Consider the following 22,012-nt stretch of genomic DNA (forward strand, 5'->3'; position numbering starts at 1 on the left):
TCTTCATTCACTTACGACATCGCAATGGCAGCAGTAAGTCCCCTGAGTTGTCAAATTATATGTTTACGATTTCGATTTCGATTTCGATGTTACAAATAATACCTATACTGTAACATTTTTATGTTGTTTCAGTGTTACTGTTACACCTATACTGTAACATTGTTGATTACTCAGATTTCTTAATTGATAGTAAAAGGAAATTAATGTTCTATTTCTGACAGGCCGGTTCCATGAGTGACTACCTGGACACAAAGGGCGACGTGAGGGTAACTGAAATGCTCCGCTATCCTGTGGTAAATGTGAAGTTTAAATTGCAGAAACGGGCTTCCGTATTTGAAGAGTCACCCTGTATCACTATGACAGCCGTCTTCAATTTTTTGGGATATGCAAACAAGTCTTCTTTGCTCAACAACACATTTTATCGGCGGGCATGTGCTTCCCAAATTGCTGCATGTTTGCTCATGGCTGACATCAACAAAATACGGGCTGAATTGTTGGACGCTGTTGAAATCTTCAAAAAATCAAAGAAAACAATCTGGCCTGATATAGCTGCAAGGAGGGAAGCCGCTAGAATGCTCAAAGGGAAGGCAACGGAAGATGAATTGTCAGACAAAGAACCACCGATTGAGAATGAACCGAAGCCACTCAACACCGAAATGCATGTACTTCGTTTTAAAGTGAAAATCAAGTGATGTACTCTAAGACAATGTTACTTTAACAACGTAATAGTGGTCATCATAGACATAAAGGAACATATTTTGGAATATTTTGGAATATATTACAAATAAGTTTGTTACTGTAACAGTAACAGTAACTTATTATATGCAGAATTCATTAACTATGTTACTGTAACAGTGTGACAGTTGCAAAAGTGAAAAGAGAAAACATAATTTGACGTTTTGAATTCTTCACTCTTGCAGCTGTTATAACTGCACTTCATAGGGAAAACGAAACATGGGTTGGATAAATTTCATGTCTTATTTTGTCTTTTCGAATTCAAAAATTAACTGTTTTTTTAAAGCATTTAATTTTGAAAACAGTTTTTAAAATGTTAGTGTGTTTTTTTTTAAACAAAAAAAGTCGAGACAAAATGAAAATAATGTTACTGTAACATTGTGATAGTAATAAATGAAAATTATAATAAAAGATTTTGACGCTTTGAATTCTCCACTCTGTGCAGTTTTTATAACTGGACTTAATTATGGGGAACATGCACGTGGTTAACATCAATCATCATTTAAAAACAGTTTTCAAAGCAGTTAATAAAAGTGGTTTTTAAAGCAGTTATTTTTTTTTTTTAAAAAAAATAACTATTTTGTTTTTCACAATTATCTATAAATAATCTAATTTTAAAAAAACACAATTATGTTACTGTAACAGACGGTTTTGACGCTTTGAATTCTACAATCTGCAGCAATTATCTTTCTAAAACAGTTTTCACTTTGTTCAAAGTTACATTTTTCAAGGCAGTTATTTTTTTTATTTTTTTTTTAAAACTGTTTTGTTTTTTTCAATTATTTATAAATAATCTCATTTTCATTCAACATTTACACTTCATTTTCTAAACAAAAAAATAAGCCAAGACAAATTCAAAGGTTTTTCATGTCTAATTTTTTTTTAATCTTTTGTAATATTAAATATCTATAAAGATTATGGATGGTTTAATATTACAACTGTTGCTAAAATTTAATTTATTATATGACTACCTTGCTCTAATTGAGGGAAAACAGTTTATGTTTGTTTATAAATAGATTTTGTTTTCTATAATTTAGGGAAAACAGTTTATTTTTCTGTTTTAATAGGTTTTTTTTTTTTTTGCAGCAAGAGAAAAATGAAACGAATTCAAAGGAAACTAGAAGACACCAAGTTTGAACTGGAAGAAATAACAAGGCATAGAGATTCATTACTTGAGCAGGTTATATCATCTGATAGTAAGGTAATAGAAATGCTAGAACGAGTACAAGTGCTTGAAAATGACTTGAACAATGTCAAGCTCATCTCAAGTTTCGATGGCGGAAAACAAGTGTATTGGGAAACAAACTAGAAGAAAATAAGTCAAGAAATACACTCAAAACCGATTTAGACCGTCAATTTCTCCTTGGTGTTACTGACTCTTAGGGAGTCATATGCTAAACTCAACCCTTCGATTAACAGGAAGTGGCCTCTTGTTGTCAAAGCTATTGAAGAGATGGAAGGTTACAGAATAATCTAAAAAGGAGTTGCTAGAGGGCGAAAGCGTGTTCATTCTCCTCCCGTGAATAAACGACTAAGAAGGGAGTAAAAGATTTAATATTTCCTTTATCACATTACGATTTATGCTTATCAGACAACTTATATTTAAGTTAACAATGTTACTGTTTGTAAGTATTTCGTTTTTAATCAGTGTTTATAACACTTGTTTTTAATGAATGACATCTTAATTCGGTTAATTGTCCGATTTACTATTAGAATTGTGGTATATTAAATTGAACAACGATTATGTAACTATGTTTAAAATTGTCAAAAAACGCTCCTAAAATGGGACGGAAAAGGGTTTAGGGTTGGATTAGGCGGCACCGCTTCACGGAGCCGCCTAATCCAACCCTAAACCCTTTTCCTTAAACAAAGGTTGTTCGTAGTACAACACTGTTACAGTAAAACCAAACTAAACCCTAGGGCAGGACGGGAGATAACCTGTCGTGGACGGGATTTAAATTTGGGGAAAAACACTCCTAAAACATACGACATGATTTAAATTTGGGGAAAAACGCTCCTAAAACGGGACGGAAAAGGGTTTAAGGTTGGATTAGGCGGCACCGCTTCGCGGAGCCGCCTAATCCAACCCTAAACCCTTTTCCTTAAACAAAGGTTGTTCGTAGTACAACACTGTTACAGTAAAACCAAAACTTAAACATTAGGGAAGGACGGGTGATACCCTGTCGTGGACGGGATTTAAATTTGGGGAAAAACGCTCCTAAAACGGGACGGAAAAGGGTTTAGGGTTGGATTAGGCGGCACCGCTTCGCGGAGCCGCCTAATCCAACCCTAAACCGTTTTCTTTAAACAAAGGTTGTTCGTAGTACAACACTATTATAGTAAAACCAAAACTAAACCCTAGGGAAGGACGGGTGATACCCTGTCGTGGATGGGATTTAAATTTGGGGAAAAACGCTCCTAAAACGAGACGGAAAAGGGTTTAGGGTTGGATTAGGCGGCACCGCTTTGCGGAGCCGCCTAATCCAACCCTAAACCCTTTTCCTTAAAAAATCGTGGTGCAAAAAAACCAAATCTAAACCCTAGGGAAGGACGGGTGATACCCATCGTGGGACGGGATTTAAATTTGGGGAAAAACGCTCCTAAAACGGGACGGAAAAGGGTTTAGGGTTGGATTAGGCGCATCGCTTGCGAGCCGCCTAATCCAACCCTAAACCCTTTTCCTAAAAAAATCGTGGTGCAAAAAAACCAAAAATAAACCCTACGGAAGGACGGGTGATACACTGTCGTGGACGGGATTTAAATTTGGGGAAAAACGCTCCTAAAAACGGGATTTTAAAAGGGTTTAAGGTTGGATTAGGCGGAACCGCCGCGGAGCCGCCTAATCCAACCCTAAACCCTTTTCCTTAAACAAAGGTTGTTCGTAGTACAACACCATTACAAAGAAAACCAAAACTAAACCCTAGGAAAGAACGGGTGATACCGTCGTGGACGGGATTTAAATTTGGGGAAAAACGCTCCTAAAACGGGACGAGAAAGGGTTTAGGGTTGGATTAGGCGCACGCGCTCGCGGAGCCGCCTAATCCAACCCTAAACCCTTTTCCTTAAAAAATCGTGGTGCAAAAAACCAAAACTAAACCCTAGGGAAGGACGGCTGATACCCTGGCGTGGACGGGATTTAAATTTGGGGAAAAACGCTCCTAAAACGGGACGTAAAAGGGTTTAGGGTTGGATTAGGCGGAACCGCTTCGCGGAGCCGCCTAATCCAACCCTAAACCCTTTTCCTTAAACAAAGGTTGTTCGTAGTACAACAGTGTTACAGTAAAACCAAAACTAAACCCTAGGGAAGGACGGGTGATACCCTGTCGTGGACGGGATTTAAATTTGGGGAAAAACGCTCCTAAAACGTACGACAGGATTTAAATATGGGGAAAAACGCTCCTAAAACGGGACGGAAAAGGGTTTAGGGTTGGATTAGGCGGCACCGCTTCGCGGAGCCGCCTAATCCAACCCTAAACCTTTTTCCTTAAACAAAACAAATCGTATAACAAATCGTATAACACCAAGTATCGTAAAACTTAGGAAATATGCTCCTAAAACGGGACGGAAAATGGTCTTAAAACAATATTTATTGCTTTGTATAAAATGTTGTAAGTCTTTGTATAAAATGTTAACTATGATGTAGGAAAATCGAATGACTTTTTATCGTGACATGTTATTGCCACAAAGAACACACAATTCTACTTTTTATTTTTACTTTGTGACATATTATTGTCACAAAGAACACAAAATCCTACTAATTATTGCTAAGGTCACAATGTTACTCGTAACATCATAACAAAGATCAAACTTTTTCTTTTTAGTCGCTTTCTCGTGACTACATCATCAATATGCGAAGAGGGCATGTTCTCCCGTCGTGGGTAACTCTTTCTTTGCAGTATGCACATAGCCTCTTTGGCTTGGCTGCTTTTTCAATGGCCTGTTGTTTAGCCGACTTTAATCTTTTCCGCTGCCCTTGTTGCGTGCTTGTTCCGGAGGGTGGATAGTCACTTCGACGACGAGTTGCAGCCCAAACAAAGATCTCCATCTCTTGGTCTTTTGTAAGCGGTTCAATACATAACTTCTTTAACTCAACTAGGAGGGATGCTAACTCTTCCGTGTGTTCAGCAGCTTAAAGTTTTGAGAACACCAACTATCCGACGGAACTCCCGACCATACGTTGCACAAATGATCATTATCGACGTAGCCATATATGAATCCTCAATGACATTCCCATTCGAATCAAGCCTCGGAAGTAAAACAAAGAAAGTTACTGTTTATCATGGTGACAATGTTACTATAAGAAATTATGGTTACAATGTTATCAGAAACAATTATCAGTAATAAGTCAAAATCACATCGCAATAATATTTTCGAATCAAACTTGTTCGCTGCGTGTGTGTTATTTAGCCAACGATCTACAATGTACTTGCTTGGTATTCGCCCAATTCCTTTGCCCTTGTACACCCACACAATATGCCTGCAGAGTAATCCAATTCTTTCGAACAGTTTACACTCGCATACCGCATCCGTGCTTCTAAGGTCCAACCTCACCTTGAAAATTCTGTCTATCTCAAAGATCGATTACATGAATTATGCGCACATGCTCCTCCTTCTCAAAGTCATCAACACCACATGAATCGGCAGCCATTACTTCTTCTTGAAACACCTTGAACACAAAGATGTGTGTATATAATAGCGCCATGCTTTTCTATAGGTAATTCCGTCTTAAGCTCGGGGAATGAGTGGTCGCGTTATAATCATCGCACCTTCGTTTATAGCGGCTGTCCATAGCAGATTTGGAACCTGGTTTTAATGCAACATGGATTCGGCAACAAATTATTTATGTAACAATGAAACAATGGTACTCTAACATACACTGTTCCCGGCATCGTAAGGAATGAAAAAGAGTTGTTTAGCTCATCCAAAATTCGACCAGTGTACCAAAGTGATTCTCATAGCGCTTGAAAAACGAATTTGTACTTTCTCGATCGCGTGTTGTTCTTAATATGCAGCCCAAGGCAAGGTCACGATGGTAGGCGGAATCCAATGGTGTCCGTCTGTCGAACATTCTAGTCAACCAATCATTATCTTCCAAAATCAAATGAAATGACCTTCGGCCACTTCTCTTCGAACTCCGACGGCTCCATATCAGGGTCCCAAACAACAGCGTTGAAGCGAGCAAGGAAGTCCGTGTCTCTCGCAGAGAGTCTTTGAACCAACTTTGTCCGTGATCTTTTGTGTAATATGCCACATACAATAACGATGCCTAGCTGTCTTGAAAATGTAGGGAAAGCCTGTTGTATGCCGGTCATAATGAAACAAAGACAAGTCGAACGTGATATTGACCAAGGATAGGGAAAGAGCAAGTGAGTAAATTATATGTTAGTAATTTAGTTACTGATAACATTGTTATTGAATAACCTTGTAAAAGAGGAAGAGATGGAACAGTGGTAGTTGGAGTCGAATGTTGTGGTACAATAAATTTAAGTAAGTCTCATTACGAGAAACATTATCACACTATTACCTTCTTTATGCCAGGGCATTGATCCGTGATCATGAACTGCGGCTCTTTTTGTCCCATGGCAGTCAAGAAATGCTGAAAGGTCCATTGGAAGGAGATGTCATCCTCGTGTAACAGGAGACAACCGGCAAACAACACCGACTTTCTGTGGTGATTAACACCTGTGAATGGTGTAAAAACCATATCATACTTGTTGGTTCCGTAAGTAGGGTCGAAGCTCACAGCATTCCCAAAGAATGAGTAGTTTCTAATACATGTAGCATCAGCCCAAAAGAACTTTGTTAGACGGTTTTGCGGATCAACATCATAGGCGAAGTAGAACTGGGGTTGGTTCGCTTTGAGTTTCTCGAGTCGATCGATGAAAAGGTCAGCATCTCTTAACCCAATGTAGCATTTGATATCTCTTTGAAAGTTCTTAAAATCTATCAATGTAGCACCGATATTTTCATACCCATTGACAAGTTCCTTAACCTGTCTAAAGGTCAATCCAGCGCCAATATTCAACTTGGAGTTGTCCAAGATAAGCGTCTTCTGGAACATATCAAGGGATCGTGAAATCTTATCGAGATCTCTGTTACAGACAGAGGTGAGATGATGATTGTGGACTTCAGAAAACTCGTCAATCATAGCTGGGCCATCAAGGCCATGTAGAAGGGCAAATCTGACGTACGCTCGGCATCCAATTCTTGTGATTTTAACTCGCCGTGTAACTGTACTAGCTGTGGACGAACCATCACCCATATTCTCATCATCCTTGGTTATGGGACGTTGTTTCGGTTTAGATTCCCTGAACCCTTGACGGGCGCAGACTACGAATTTTTGGTGTGCAACACCACCTCGTAGTGTTTTCGTACTGTGCTTCCAAGGGGTAAATCCACATGCCCGAGCATAAACCTCGTAGAACTTGATTCCAGCCTCAAGGGAGGCGAAAACTGCACCAATGGTAGGTCTAATCTTGTGCTCAACCACACGCATCCAACGCTCACCTCCATTAGGCGTGTGAGACAGAACAAGCTGATTATTTGGTTGAGGATTGGGTTGCTCTTGGACAATTGGCGTAGAATGGGGTTGAGTGACAAAGATTTGAGTCTCGTAATACAAAAAGGAAAATACGAGTATTAGTGACCTGAAATACAACGGTGGTATTACAAAGAGTAACATTGTTACAGTAATACTAGTACTATGACAATGTAGTGACATAAGGATGGACGGGAGAACAGGAAATATGCGAAGAGGCTGGACTACAATTTAGAACAAGAAACTAAAGTACATTGAAGTAACAAAGTGAGAACAAGAGGACATCCGTATGGTACAAAGATATGTTATATGTGCAATGGAAATGAATATATGTGATTGCGTTACTGTAACATTGATATTGTAACAAGCTGAGCCTGTAAGCATTGACAGCAGAACAGGAATATACAGACAGGGGAACAGGAATATACAAGACAGGGAAAGAGGTCAAATATAATGAAATTTGACCGAAATTGAACAGGAATATTTGACCTAATATTTAAGACAAAAGCAACTACGAGTATAATCAAAGGAAAGGAGACCGTAAATTGAAGTAGAAGTGAACGGATTTCATTAAAATTGAAGCAAACAGAAAATCGATTAACCTAAAAAACTGAAAAGCAACAGAATAAAGACAAATATAATCAAAATTGACGGAATGTGACGATAAAGCAACTGCGATTGTAAGCAGAAGCAGAGGAGAACGCAAATATGAAAATTCGATAGGAAAAACAACAAATACAAGGAGATTGCACCTAATATTTAAGAGAATAGCAAATACGAGAATAATCAAAGGAAAGGAGACCGTCAAATTGAAGTAGAAGTGAACGGATGGCATTAAAATTGAAGCAAACATAAAATCGATTAACCTAAAAAACTGAAAAGCAATGGAATAATGAAATTACAATAGCGAATGATCAGCGACATAGAATCCAGATCAAATCGCGAAAAAGAAAACTGAAAACGAAAGGATTACGGAAATTACCTGTTTGCATGTTAATGTCGGTAGAATCTGCATCCATTGTAGCAACGAGAACCTGGAAAACACACGAATTTGATTGATTTGTGAATGAATTGATAAAAGCGAGTAAAAAACAGGAACCTAGGGTTTGTTTGCTTGATTCAGAGGATTATTTTGACTTAGAGAGAGAGATAGAGAAAGCGAGGGAAAGAGACGGAGGAGAGAGAAAGTGAAACTGAATTATGAGAGGGAGGTTTGAATTCTTAGCTTTTATACGTTTGTTATAATTTCGAGATTTAATCTCACCCGTTGATTAGAGTAGATCTAATGGATGAGATTAAAATGCTAGACTCACCTAAGATACCTAGACTCACTTGATTCAATTTCTCTATATATATATATATATATATATATATATATATATATATATATATATATATATATATAGAAGAAGGATCAAGTGAGTACACCTAAAATCCTTGAGTCCATAAGTCCTCATTAGGACCGTTGGAAAGATGAGATGAAGGGTTGAGATTGAAAGGAAAAAGAGGGAGATTAATGCTAAAAGGAGGGGATTGATGCTAATTAATCACTTACCCTCACTACCATCACTAATCAAACCTCTAATTTCACTATATAAGCTTCTTTTTCCACTCACTTCTCTCTCGTAACACACAAATATCATTCCTCTTATCTCTCTAAAAACCAAAAAACCAAAACAATTCCAAAAACCAAAAAATTCAAAAAATCAAAAAAAAAAAAAAAAAATCCACTCCTCTCATCCTCACCAGTCACCCCAACGACCACCCCACCCCTACCTCCCTCACCACCGCCGCCCACGACCAAACAACAACACCACCACGCACCACCACGACGGCCGCCTCCTCCATTGCCGCCATTCTCACAACCCAAAAATGACCCCTACTTTTCCACCACCACAACGCCCGCCACTACCAACAACACCACCACCCACGAACTGCCACCACCTTTGCAGCCCTCACACAGCGCCTTCTCACCTACCTCTCACTAGATATGCCGCCTTCCTTCTATTTTCGTCACCCACAACCGCCACCCTCTCTTCCTCTGCCGCGCCTCTTCCTCTATTTCCGTCACCCACAACCGTCACCCACAACCACCTACCTCCTCTTCCATATCTGAGCACACATCAACTGATTTACTTTTTTAAATCTGAGTATTTACTTTTTTTGAAACTGATTTCCGTCACCTACCTCTTCTTCTAAATCTGTGTTCTTTGTTTTTTTATGTTTTTTTGTTCTTTTTGAAGTTGATTTCCAGTGTGTTCGTTGTTTTATTTTCTTTTTCTTTTTTTTTTTACTTAAAAGGTTGGTGGTAGTGTTTAATTAGTTGTTGGGTTTGTTTTGTGTTTATAATGGTTTGTTTGTGACTTTGTGTCACGGTTTTTGTGTTGTTAATATACACTCGTATTTTATTAAATATACATTCGTAGATCTAATAAATATATAGTAGATTTTGAAAAAAAAAAATCGTATTATCATGATTTTTATTCTTAGATCTAATAAATATATTTATTATACTCATATTTCTCTACATTTAGACCCGTATTTCTTTACATTTACACTCATATTTATTTACATTTACACATATTTTTCATATTTACACTCACATTTATTTACATTTACACTCATATTTCATTACATTTACACGCATTTTTCAGTTTTACACTCATATTTCTTTACAATTACACTCATATTTATTTACATTTACACGCATTTTTCAGATTTACACTCACATTTCTTTACATTTACACTCATATTTATTTACATTTACACGCATTTTTCAGATTTACACTCATATTTCTTTACAGTTACACTCGTGTTTCTCTACATTTACACTCATATTTCTTACATTTACACTCATATTTCTTTACATTTACACTCGTATATCTGTACATTTACACTCGTTAAAATTATATAGATTTGCACTCATAGTTTTTGTGGATATGAGTTGGTGGTGGAGGACGACGTTGGTGGTGTTTGTTGGTAGTCGGACTAAAGTTTTACTCGTAAAGGACCAAAGTTATACTTGTAAAAGACCAAAGTTACACTCAAAGGACCAAAGTTACACGCTTAAATCTTCAAATTTACACTCGTAGACCTTCAAATTTACACTTAAAATACTACATTTACACTCGTAAAACATCACATTTACACTTGGTAACAGGTTAAGATTATATAAATTCAAAATTTTATATAGAAAATTGCCTAAAAATCAAATTTATACTCTTAAGATATTTACATTTACACTCGCAAAACATCAAATTTACACTCGTAAAATGTTAAAATTATATAAATTCAAAATTTCCGTCACAAAAAATCAAATTTACACTCTTAAAATATTACATTTACACTCGTAAAACATCAAATTTACACTTTTAAAATGTTAAAATTACATAAATTCAAAATTTCCGTCACAAAAAATCAAATTTACACTCTTAAAATATTACATTTACACTCGTAAAACATCAAACTTACACTTTAATATGTTAAAATTATATAAATTAAAAATTTCCGTCACAAAAAATCAAATTTACACTCTTAAAATGTTACATTTACACTCGTAAAAGATAAAATTTACACTTGTAAAATGTTAAAATTATATAAATTCAAAATTTCCGTCACAAAAAATCAAATTTACACTCTTAAAATGTTACATTTACACTCGTAAAACATCAAATTTACACTTGTAAAATGTTAAAATCATATAAATTCAAAATTTCCGTCACAAAAAATCAAATTTACACTCTTAAAATATTACATTTACACTCGTAAAACATCAGATTTACACTTGTAAAACTCATACAACATTACATTTACAGTTCTGAAATCTGAAACTCAAAACTGATTAATTAGGGCTAGAGAGAGAAAGAAAAATTAATTAGTGTATAGAAATTTAATTAGTGGTAATTTTTTTTTGGTAATTTTCAATCTCAACCACCCATCTCAATCCAACCATCCACATTTTTTTCCTTTTCTTTTTAATAGCCCTTAATCAAATTCATCTCAACCATCCATTTAGTCCATCCAATGGCCCTTAGAGAGACTTATGGACTCAATGGCACATGTTGGACTCATTAGAACTCCTCTATATATATATATATATATATATATATATATATATATATATATATATATATATATATATATATATATATATATATATTTTTAGGATCCATTGAGAACGACCACTCAGTGAGAACGGTGAGAACAAGCTAATTTAATCCACATAAAATCCCCTTTGTTTCCGATAAATCCATTTTTCCTAACTCCCTGCCGCACTAGTACACTACCATTCCCATTTTCTACAACAAGCCACTAGTCAGCATCCTGACACGCCGTCACCGGAGGTTCAACTCCACCTCGTCGGCGCCGGCGACCACAAACAGGTGGTCAATTGAAGCTCCCACTTTCCCTCTCTCCTTAAAAATTAACCATCCCTCATCACCACACATCAAGTGCTGCAGCCACCGCCGACCGTCTCCGATGTCGGCGCTAACTCGACGACTAACTATAAGCTGTCATCAAATGAAGATTGGAGTGAAAGAGATTGGGATTTGAGGTGTACTCTGGAACGGCGTAAATTCTCTATGGCGGTTGATTCCGAAAAAGGCTTCAGCTCTGATATTGAGGTTGCTGGCGATGATGGCTTAGAAGTGATGGCCTGGTAGTCTTTGTTTGACATGTTGTTGATATGGTGGTTGCAGGTTCGAACCTTCTGATGAATGTCGCTGACGTTAGTGTGTTCCTCGCGCGTCACAGGTGTTTGTCGGCGGTGAAAACCCCTGAAATTCCCGATTGAACCCAGATTTGCATTAAATCATTAATGTATCCGGTTTCTATAATAGTGTATCTCAAATCAATTTTGGTGTCCCGGATAACTAATTTTGTGTATTAATGTTAGATACATCAAAGTAGTGGTTAGATACATAAAAAAATAGTGTAGATACATTGTTATGGTGGGAAATCAAGGAAGTGGAAAAGGTGAGGTAGAGGCGGCGAGCCTATAGGACTTACCACCATAGAGGGTTCATGAATGGGTCGTCATCGAACACTAGGATGTCAGCGATGGTTCAACATTTTCCAAGGTTGAGAACTAATTTCAGGGAATTTAAGTATATATATTCCGGCAACGATACGATGGGACGCCAGATCCATCACACGCCTCCACGGCACCACGTCGGAAAATTTATCACTAGAAAACGTCTCCGACGTGCATCCCATACCTAGTCGAATAAGATATGACGGGGGAGATGGTCGGGAGAGGAGCAGGAAAGAAATGCCGATCTGGGAAGTTGGAGGTGAACGGAGGAGCGCCGACGTATGATGATGTCGTCTGCTGGTGAATGGTAGTGGTGATGTGCAATCAGGGATGAGAGAAATTGGAGAAGGAGACTATTTTTTTAGTGATTGTGTTTGAGAAATGTGATGGGTTTCAAACTCTCAATAGTCGTTATTGGGCCCGTTATCTTGTTTGTTATTATAAGTGGGTTTGATAGTGTGTTCTCACCGTTCTCACCGAATGGTCGTTCTCACCGGATCCCACCTCTATATGTGTGTGTGTGTGTGTGTGTGTGTGTGTGTGTGTGTGTGTGTGTGTGTGTGTGTGTGTGTGTGTGTGTGTGTGTGTGTGTGTGTGTGTGTGTGTGTGTGTGTGTGTGTGTGTGTGTGTGTGTGTGTGTGTGTGTGCTGAAATTGAGGATGAAGGAAAAAGCGGGCATGCGAACTGAGGATGACATGGCAAAGGAAAATGAGGTGGGAGCCAAAGACATGTCAAAGAATCAAGATCCGATAGTTGAAGAGGAAGACATGAAGGCCGTGAGAGAGGAGGTGGAGGTAGTTGATGTTGGCACGTTCTTATCATCTCCAAATCCGGCTTTCGACGAGGTATTAGCTACTACGACTAGTTTATAATTGTTGTATATATACTAATTAATTAAATTTATTAATTAAAGTAGTAAATGTATATCTACTAATTAATTAAAAATGTGAAGGGCGTTTGCAAGAAGCCTTGTGTACTTTACTACAATGCCCCTGCAGTAGCATCCGACAAAATTTTTGTTGCTAGGGGAGCAGCGTTCTATTACGACCAGATTCAAGAAGTTGAGGTTGAAAGCATTGCCCTCCGTCAGAAATGGAGGGAAATGGAAGTGACCGCCTTATATCTGGAGTATGGTACTCTAATAGCACCACTTAGTGATAATTGACATTTGCAAGATGTCGTGGATTCTATTGTGCAATGGCCTGAAGCATTCATTAGTGTTGACATCTCCGGGGTAGTTATGCTAAAGCGAACACATTTTATATACTGAACGCCTTTAAATTTATTAGGGTAACCTTATCTAACATATAGTAAGTATTTCAATTTTTACATTTGTAGGAGTTACACGAAGCCATTATGGCTGAAATTAGGACTACTACGTCAACACCCAAAGTCACTGATTCGATTGCCTCTCCACCCAAAATTCAAGAGGTAGTAATAATTTGAAAAATAGATTGTGAGTTTTTCCTTTTTTTGGTTATTTAAATTTTATATGACGTCTCATGTAATGTATATATATTTTTTATTTCTAAATTGTAGACCGAGGTTAAATCAGGCGACGTACATTATAAGCCATCTACTTTTGCTGCACACAGCCATGTTGTTCCTCTTAAAGGTAAATACCAGAGTGATGATTATAAGCAAAAATTGTTATTATGGATGGGGAATCACTGTTCAGTTTCTCGGCCTTGACGAGTTAGATGCTCATTGTAATTTGGTTGAAGTAAGTTCATTAATAAAACTTGTCATTTGGTTTTACGAATAGTGATGTTTATTCAAATCATGAATAAAAATAACATTCTTCGTTCCATTTGACGTAATAGGTACCTGTGTACACACATCGCCAAGGGGAACTATGTTTCTCATGACTACAGATTCTTGTCACTTGAATTGTTCTCTCAAATGGTAATTGGATACACATACGGAGAACACATCGATAAAATTGCTCAACGGTTGAGGATGTCCAAAAGCCTATGGTTTGCCCCACACAATGAGAATTTGTATGTATAGTACTTTATTATAATGAATCACGATTCTATTCATTTATTAACACGCTTACATTCATGTATATGAACTAACAGTTCAATTTTTAATATTTCATAGCAAGCATTGCCTGCTAACGGCAATCAATGTGACAAAAAGTATAGTGTACTGGATTGACTCTTGCGGACATAGTCCCACTAAGAAATTTGTAAAGATGATAACTGAGTAAGTTTACAACCTTACATTATAATGTCATTTGTTATTGTATGACCTTTGAAGACTAGGCTCCTTTTAATGTCCCATCAATATTACTGAGCCAAATGCTAATTATAATTTCCTGTATATATTTATGAATTAGTGTGTTTCGAGCAATTGGAGCATCAAGTACAACTATTGTTCGGATAATAGTAAGTGTATTCTTAATAATTACTCTTATCATTTAATTTATGTTTATGCGAGAGGTTGATCTAATTTAGCTTATTTGTATGTGATTTATATAATAGTCTCCTCTACAACCAGACGACAAACAATGCGCCTTTTACTGTTGTCGATCCATGTGGGAGATTATCACCCGAAAATATACGAGCATAGAGTCACCGGTTATTGTGTTTTAATAACTATTTCAAACGTAACTTGGGTTTAATTTTGTGTAATATTCCACTTATTCTGTCTATTTTGATTAAGTATATTTTTATTTGTAGTTCCCACCTTCAATCAACAACAAAGACACAATTTATTCGAAGGAAGACATCGTCGACATGAGAAATAAATGGGCCACTTATTTTCTTTCATTAACGGATGGTCAATAGTCTGCTCATTATGTATGTGTGTATATAGAGCCATGTGTATTTAGTTTTGGTCACCTGTTTATAATATTTTGATGCTGGGTTGAATAGATCAATCTTTGTAATATTCTGATGTTGTAGGATTGAATTTTTGCAATGCGCAGCTGCTGAAATGCTATTTTGCAGTAGCATTTCAATGAACTCTTCGCAAAAATTAGCATTTCAAAGAAATTTGCTAAAACCTGCTAAAACAATTTTTTTAAGAAAATATTTATAAATTCGATTACGGTTAAAGCCGTGGTTAATAAATATATTGACAACGGTCGCATTTAAATAGACACCCGTTGACATATTCATCCATAATGCTACGGCCAAAAATATAATATAACGAAATAAAACCGTTGTCGAATTCATGACATTTAAAACGGTTTAATAAGCATAAACCGTTGTCATATTTAATATTTTACAGCGGTTTTGTTTCAGTAAAATCATTGCCATATGTTTCCGTAGAGCATTCCAACTAATACTACCACGGTTTCAATATTATAGACAACGGTTTTTGAACCGTTCTTAATATTGTATCACGGTTATTTGAACCCGTTATTTACATTTCATAACAGTTCCACCTTTTTAACAATCGTGGTCACAAAATAACAACGGTCGATGTAATAACGGTTCCGTGTTTTTTATTACAACGGTATATCACCTTATCTAACTGTTGTTGCACCTACTATTTGGCATAGTGATAAGTGCCTCTGCCAGGGTACGGTAATTGCTATGCAAGGGACTTACCTAACTTGGAAGGCTTTAATGCCTCTTAATAGCATTCCCGGGCTGACTTATGTTCACCTTTTATGCTTACTACTCCCCAATAAGTTGGTATCATGACACATTGATGATAAGTTGAGAGGACAGCTTTGATATTATGGATCCATGGTCTGCTCAGAATAGTGTTGTAGGAGGATAGGCAGTCTAGGATTCCCAACTTATCGTAGGATGCTACACCTTCAGCATAGGTAGGGAGATAGATTTCTCCCAGCGTGCTCCTTGTTTCTCCACTGAATCCCACCAGGATACTGGGTTTTTTAATGATTTGATCCTCGCTGATTTTCATGACTTTGAGTACATCTAGCATGATCAGGTTCACTGAACTCAATCTACAAGTATTCTCCTCACATTTACGGTTCCAATTTGCATGGAGTTATGACTCTTTTTATAACCTCTTCTTACGCTGTTTTGGCAGAATGCCTAGTCAGAAAATTGTCTATCAAATTAATGGTGTGTATGTCAAAAAGCCCTTTCTTTGTCTTGGATGTTCGCTAACTAATGCTTACAAGAGTCATAATGGTGTTGTTCACCATAGCTTGGTAAGCTTAGTTTAGTGTGAACTAATAAATATCGTTGATTGTTTAAAGCTTAAATAATGCCTCTTATTCTTTTATGTAGACTGGACAACATATAAAACGTATCTCTTTACGTCTATGATGATGATCCTGTGTTCATGTGGTGAGTAGTTTACAACGAATCCGGCTCTTCTTCAATACACTTAGAAACTGGAGGTCCAGTACTTTGTATTGATTACTGACATGTGTATGAGTATAGAAAGGACGGCCATGATCTGTTTTAACTTTAACAATAAAATAACACAAGTTGCTGTATTTTTCTTAGAAAAGAGGAGAGATAAGTGGGGTCCTTAATTTTGCAGTGCCATATAATTGTTGTCTGAGTGCAATTAAATAATACATCTATACTAAATTTTTTGGCGGCAAACAGAAACGAACTATTTGGTGGGATCAAAGATTTACTTCTACTTTTCTTCTATCCATGTAAAAGTATATATAGATAATAATAATTTAAGTTTCCTTTTCTGAAAAAAAAAACACATTAATGGCAAGGTGTCATTATCGACATTTTGCTTCAGCAACTTAAGGTATCATCGACGTCCCTACATCATCATCGTCGTCATCATCATCATCAGTTCATCAACATCATTTGCCTTCACCAAATTAAGGTATCCTGTAAACATAATGCATAAGTTTGTTAGTCTTTATTTCATTTGCAAAATCTAATAGTTGGAATATAATACAGGCTATGTCATCCCCATTTTAAATGCATATGCACTCTTTTTAATAGGAAAGAAAATGGATATATCAACAAGCCTAGATGTAACTAGTTGGATAAATAATATTCAAGATCAATCTATTTACAATGCCAACGATGCTGATCACGATAATACCCCAAACATGGAAATGCAATTTGAAAACGAAGATGATGCGTACAACTTTTACAATGCGTATGCAAGGAGAAAAGGTTTTGGGATACGCAAAGAGTATCGAAATTTAAGTAAGAAAGACGGAGTATTGACATCAAGAAAATTTTCTTGTCACAAGGAGGGTGAACGAGGCAAAGATAAGAGAGATTACTTAACAAGAGATGAAAGGGCTGAAACAAGAACAAGCTGTCACGCGCATATGACTATTTCTCTTAACCGAAAAATTAGCAAATATAAGATAGTTGATTTTGTTGCAGAACACAACCATCTCCTAAAACCACCAAGTTATGTTCACATGATTCGTTCTCAACGACGAATAACTGAATCTCAAGGAGCTGAAATTGAGATGGCAAATCAATGTGGATTAAGTATAAGAGATTTCCACGAATTTATGGCAAGGAAAGCTGGTAGCAGAGACAGCCTAGGATTTATGAGAGAAGATCAAAAAAATTATCTTCGAACAAAACGGAACCATACTTTCAAGTTCGGAGAAGTAAGTGCCCTATTAAAATATTTCAAACAACAAGCAAAAGAAGATCCTTCATTTTTTTACAAGTTTCAAATGGACGTGGAAGATAAGATAACAAACATATTTTGGGCTAACGCACAAATGATAAATGATTATAGGTATTTTGGTGATGTTAACACTTTTGATACAACATATAGAACCAATAAAGATTATCGTCCTCTTGGAGTATTTGTTGGATACAACAATCACAGAGAGACTGTAATTTTTGGGGCAACACTATTATACGATGAATCGATTCCTTCTTTTGAATGGTTATTTGAAACATTTCTGAAAGCTATGGGTGGGAAAAGGCCAAAAACCATAATGACAGATCAAAGTGCAGCAATGTTAGACGCTATTTCTACCGTTATGCCACAGACATTCCATGGATTATGCACGTGGCATATAAGACAGAACGCCTTGAGGCATGTTAACCATTTATATCATAACAATCCAAAGTTTTCTCGAGATTTTGAAGCTTGCATTGATGCATATGAAAAGGAGGAAGATTTTCTAAGAGCCTGGGATAAGCTACTCGTGGAATATGATATACCTAGTACATCTTGGCCGCACACTATATATAAAGAGAAAGAAAAGTGGGCATGGGCTTATGTTAACAAAACATTTACTGCAGGTATGCGTTCCACCCATCTGAGTGAGAGTCTCAATTCTGATTTGAAAAGTCATCTAAAATTAGATATCAACATCGTAGAGTTTTTCACTCACTTTGAGAGAGTTGATAATAGCAAGCGGTATAATGAATCAAAAGTTGAACATGACTCAATACATAAGCTTCCGAGATTTAAAATGAAGAAAGCGCCAATGCTAGCACAAGCTGCAAATATTTATACACCAAAAATATTTGAAGAATTTCAAGAAGACTATGAGGAATATCTAGGTGCTTACATTCAAGATCACAAAGAAGATCAATTAATGCATGTTTATACTATCAGGAATGTCAATGAAACTAAGGAACGAATGGTGACTATCAATGCTTCAGAGGGGATAAGTGCTACAGAGGGAATCAATGCTTCACAAGGAGTTGTTATTTTTTGTAAATGTCGGAAGTTTGAGACTCATGGAATCCTTTGTAGTCATGCTTTGAAAGTGTTAGACACTATAAATATCAAGCTACTACCAGAGGGTTACATTCTCAAGAGATGGACAAGAGACGCAAGACGAGGGCGCAAAGATGATTTGAATGATCAACATAAAGAATTAGATAGGAAAACTCATTTTACAAACAGGTATAGAGAACTGTGTCCTTGTTTTGGAAATTTGGTGAATCGGGCATGTGAATCCCATGAAACGTACAACTTTATGTCCAAGGTGTGTGAAGAGTCCGCAAAAATTGTTGAGCAAATGCTAGCTAACAAACATTGTGCGGGTGAAGAACATTCTAATACATGTAATATATCAATATCTATAACAAGTGAAGGACCCCAAAATAATGGAAATGAAATAGATTACAGCAATGTGAAGGGAATAAAAAAGAGGCAAAATCCTTATAAAGGAAGGGGTCGCCCAAAAAGTTGGTTAAAGAAAACCAATCAGAAAGCCCTAAAACAGAGGAAAAAAAAGACTTCTGCCACTAAGGTATCCCTATATCAGTATTTGAATATTTCTTAACTATGTTTTACGATATCATACCTAATAAATGCTATGAAAAAACTAATTCAGTTAATTATTTTATCCCAATTTCAGGAAAATCCAATGATAGATTCTACCACAAAATCAAAGGCAAAAACAGTGGATACGCAAAAACAATTCCGAGAAATATCGGCACTTTTCTTCCTATTTTCTTTTGCATAATGACTAAGACACACAAAATTCATCTCTTTATGTCTCCATGGTGTATATTCTATCACCTAAACAACCAGAATATTATCAACAAACAAGCTATGGGGAGATTGATGCACCCGATAATCTCACATTCACACAATTGTTATTTGTAAGCATTTTACTACTTACTCACCCGATATGGTCAAGTAAATTGTAATTTAGATCAGCATGCAAACTAAAAACTTGATTATGCAGGGCTCACAAGTTGACAATTCAGGTTTAATTTCTATCGACAATATCATAGCCCATTATAGTCAAGTAAGTTACAAATTAAACTAAAACCGTTTTCTACCCATCATCTTGGTTTTATATGATTCTGATTCTAATTTTTCAGGTAAATTAGGCAAACAAAAGAGAGGAATGAAAAATTGAAAACAATTGAAGTTTAATTACCTTGAGAAATTTATTTTGTTCGAAAGACGGCCAAATCGACCGCCAGTTGATCTTCGCTCACGATTCTATTATCCTTTCTTCAACCGGAATGATGACATTGTAGAATTTTTATTTTTTGGATATGGCTGTGAAGAATTATAAGTGTAAAAATCGTAATTAATTATTTTGGGTAAAAATATGTTGAAATAATTGTATAAGATTTAATGATTTTAATGTTGATTGAATTTTTGGGTGAAGAAAAGTGATGTTTGATTGAAGGTAGAAGGAATTTGAGGAGGAGGAGAAAAGGATTTGCTAAGCAACGACAATTCCATTAAATAAATTGACTAATATGAATATATGATGACCCCACTTCTCTCTCCTCTTTTTTTCTAATAAACATACACTAAAGGGTGGACAAATCATGGCCTTTTATTTTATATGAGAACAGATGTCAGTAATCTATACAAAGTACTGGACCTCCAGTTTCCAAGGGTACTGGAGAAGAGCCGAATTCGTTTACAACCGGGTCAGACACACGAGTGCCTTAAACTGAGGGAGCTTCTTGCATAAGCTTCCGGAGATACTAAGAACAAGAGAAACAACACAACACTTATCTTGGATATTATGCTGACCCCTCTTTCTGTTTTGGAAGATAAGCTGTGAACTTTCCTATGATAATCCGTTTTGTACTTTGTTAGACAATAAAAGTTCGGTGATATAATCATTTGTGCTTGATTTTTGTTGTTATATTTTCTTTGTTAATAAGGTAATTACAGAGATTTTCAACATTATTTCACTAATTAAGATAAATATGAGTTTTTTTTAGTAAAAGATCAATTTCATTAATAATAATAATAATAATAATAATAATAATAATAGTAATAATAATAATAATAATATAATTTTCCGGCTCCTTCTCTCTAACATCTCTCTACGATTAAATCCTCTCAACTTTCTGGTAACACAAGGTGGTTCACCTTGGCTCTGACTGAGCCGTTGCCATGCCTCGGGGCCGGCCGGCCAAGAAAGCAGTGGTTCCACCGGTAGTGGAGCCTGTAGTGGCGGCTGAGGAGGAGGAACCTGCGGGTCCGCCTATTCCTCCTAGGGTTACGATTGCAGAAGTGGTGGCTCACGCTGAATCTTCGGGATCAAAAAAAGGGGGTCACAACAAGGAACAAACACATGGGAAAACTTATGCTCAAACGCTAAAATCATCACTGAACAAAGGTATGGCGCTCTCTTTCACTAAACCTGATGAGAATGGAGTTACAATCGAAGAATCGGACATCACTGAAGAACTTGATTACTGGAAATATACTCTTGTGGGGACGGTTTTGGGTAAAACTACCTCTATGGTGGAACTGGAATCTCTGGTTAGTAAGAATTGGAACCATGTTACCCCTCCCCAGGTGCTCTATTTTGGGAAAGGTTGGTATTATTTTCGATTTCTGTATGAGGAGTATATGTCGAAGATTAAGAATGATTCGTGGAATGTTAATGGTTTCCCTTTAGTTTTCAAGGATTGGAGCCCTAATATAACTGAGGAACTGACTCAGGTCTCTACAGTCCCTATCTGGGTCTTTTTCCCTAATTTGGACCCATGTTTCTGGTCTGTTTCAGGCCTGAGTAAGGTCTCTAGCTCAGTAGGAAACCCAATTTGCGCTGATGAGGTTACTACTGAGAAGAGTAAACTTGCTTTTGCTAGAGTTCTCATTGAGGTAGATATTGCAAAGGAACTTCCTGGTGCTATATGGCTGAATACTCCATTTCGGGGGCGAATTTTGCAGAAAGTGGTGTATGAATGGGTACCTTACTTCTGTAGTCAGTGCAAGAAGATTGGTCATACTAAGGACAAATGCAGAGCTGGACAAAAGAAGGTGTACAAACCTAAACCTAAGAGTGTTGTGCCTGCTACTGAGGTAGTCACTTTGGCACCCAC

The sequence above is a fragment of the Silene latifolia genome, chromosome 1 (assembly GCF_048544455.1).
Source record: "Silene latifolia isolate original U9 population chromosome 1, ASM4854445v1, whole genome shotgun sequence".
NCBI lineage: Eukaryota > Viridiplantae > Streptophyta > Magnoliopsida > Caryophyllales > Caryophyllaceae > Silene > Silene latifolia.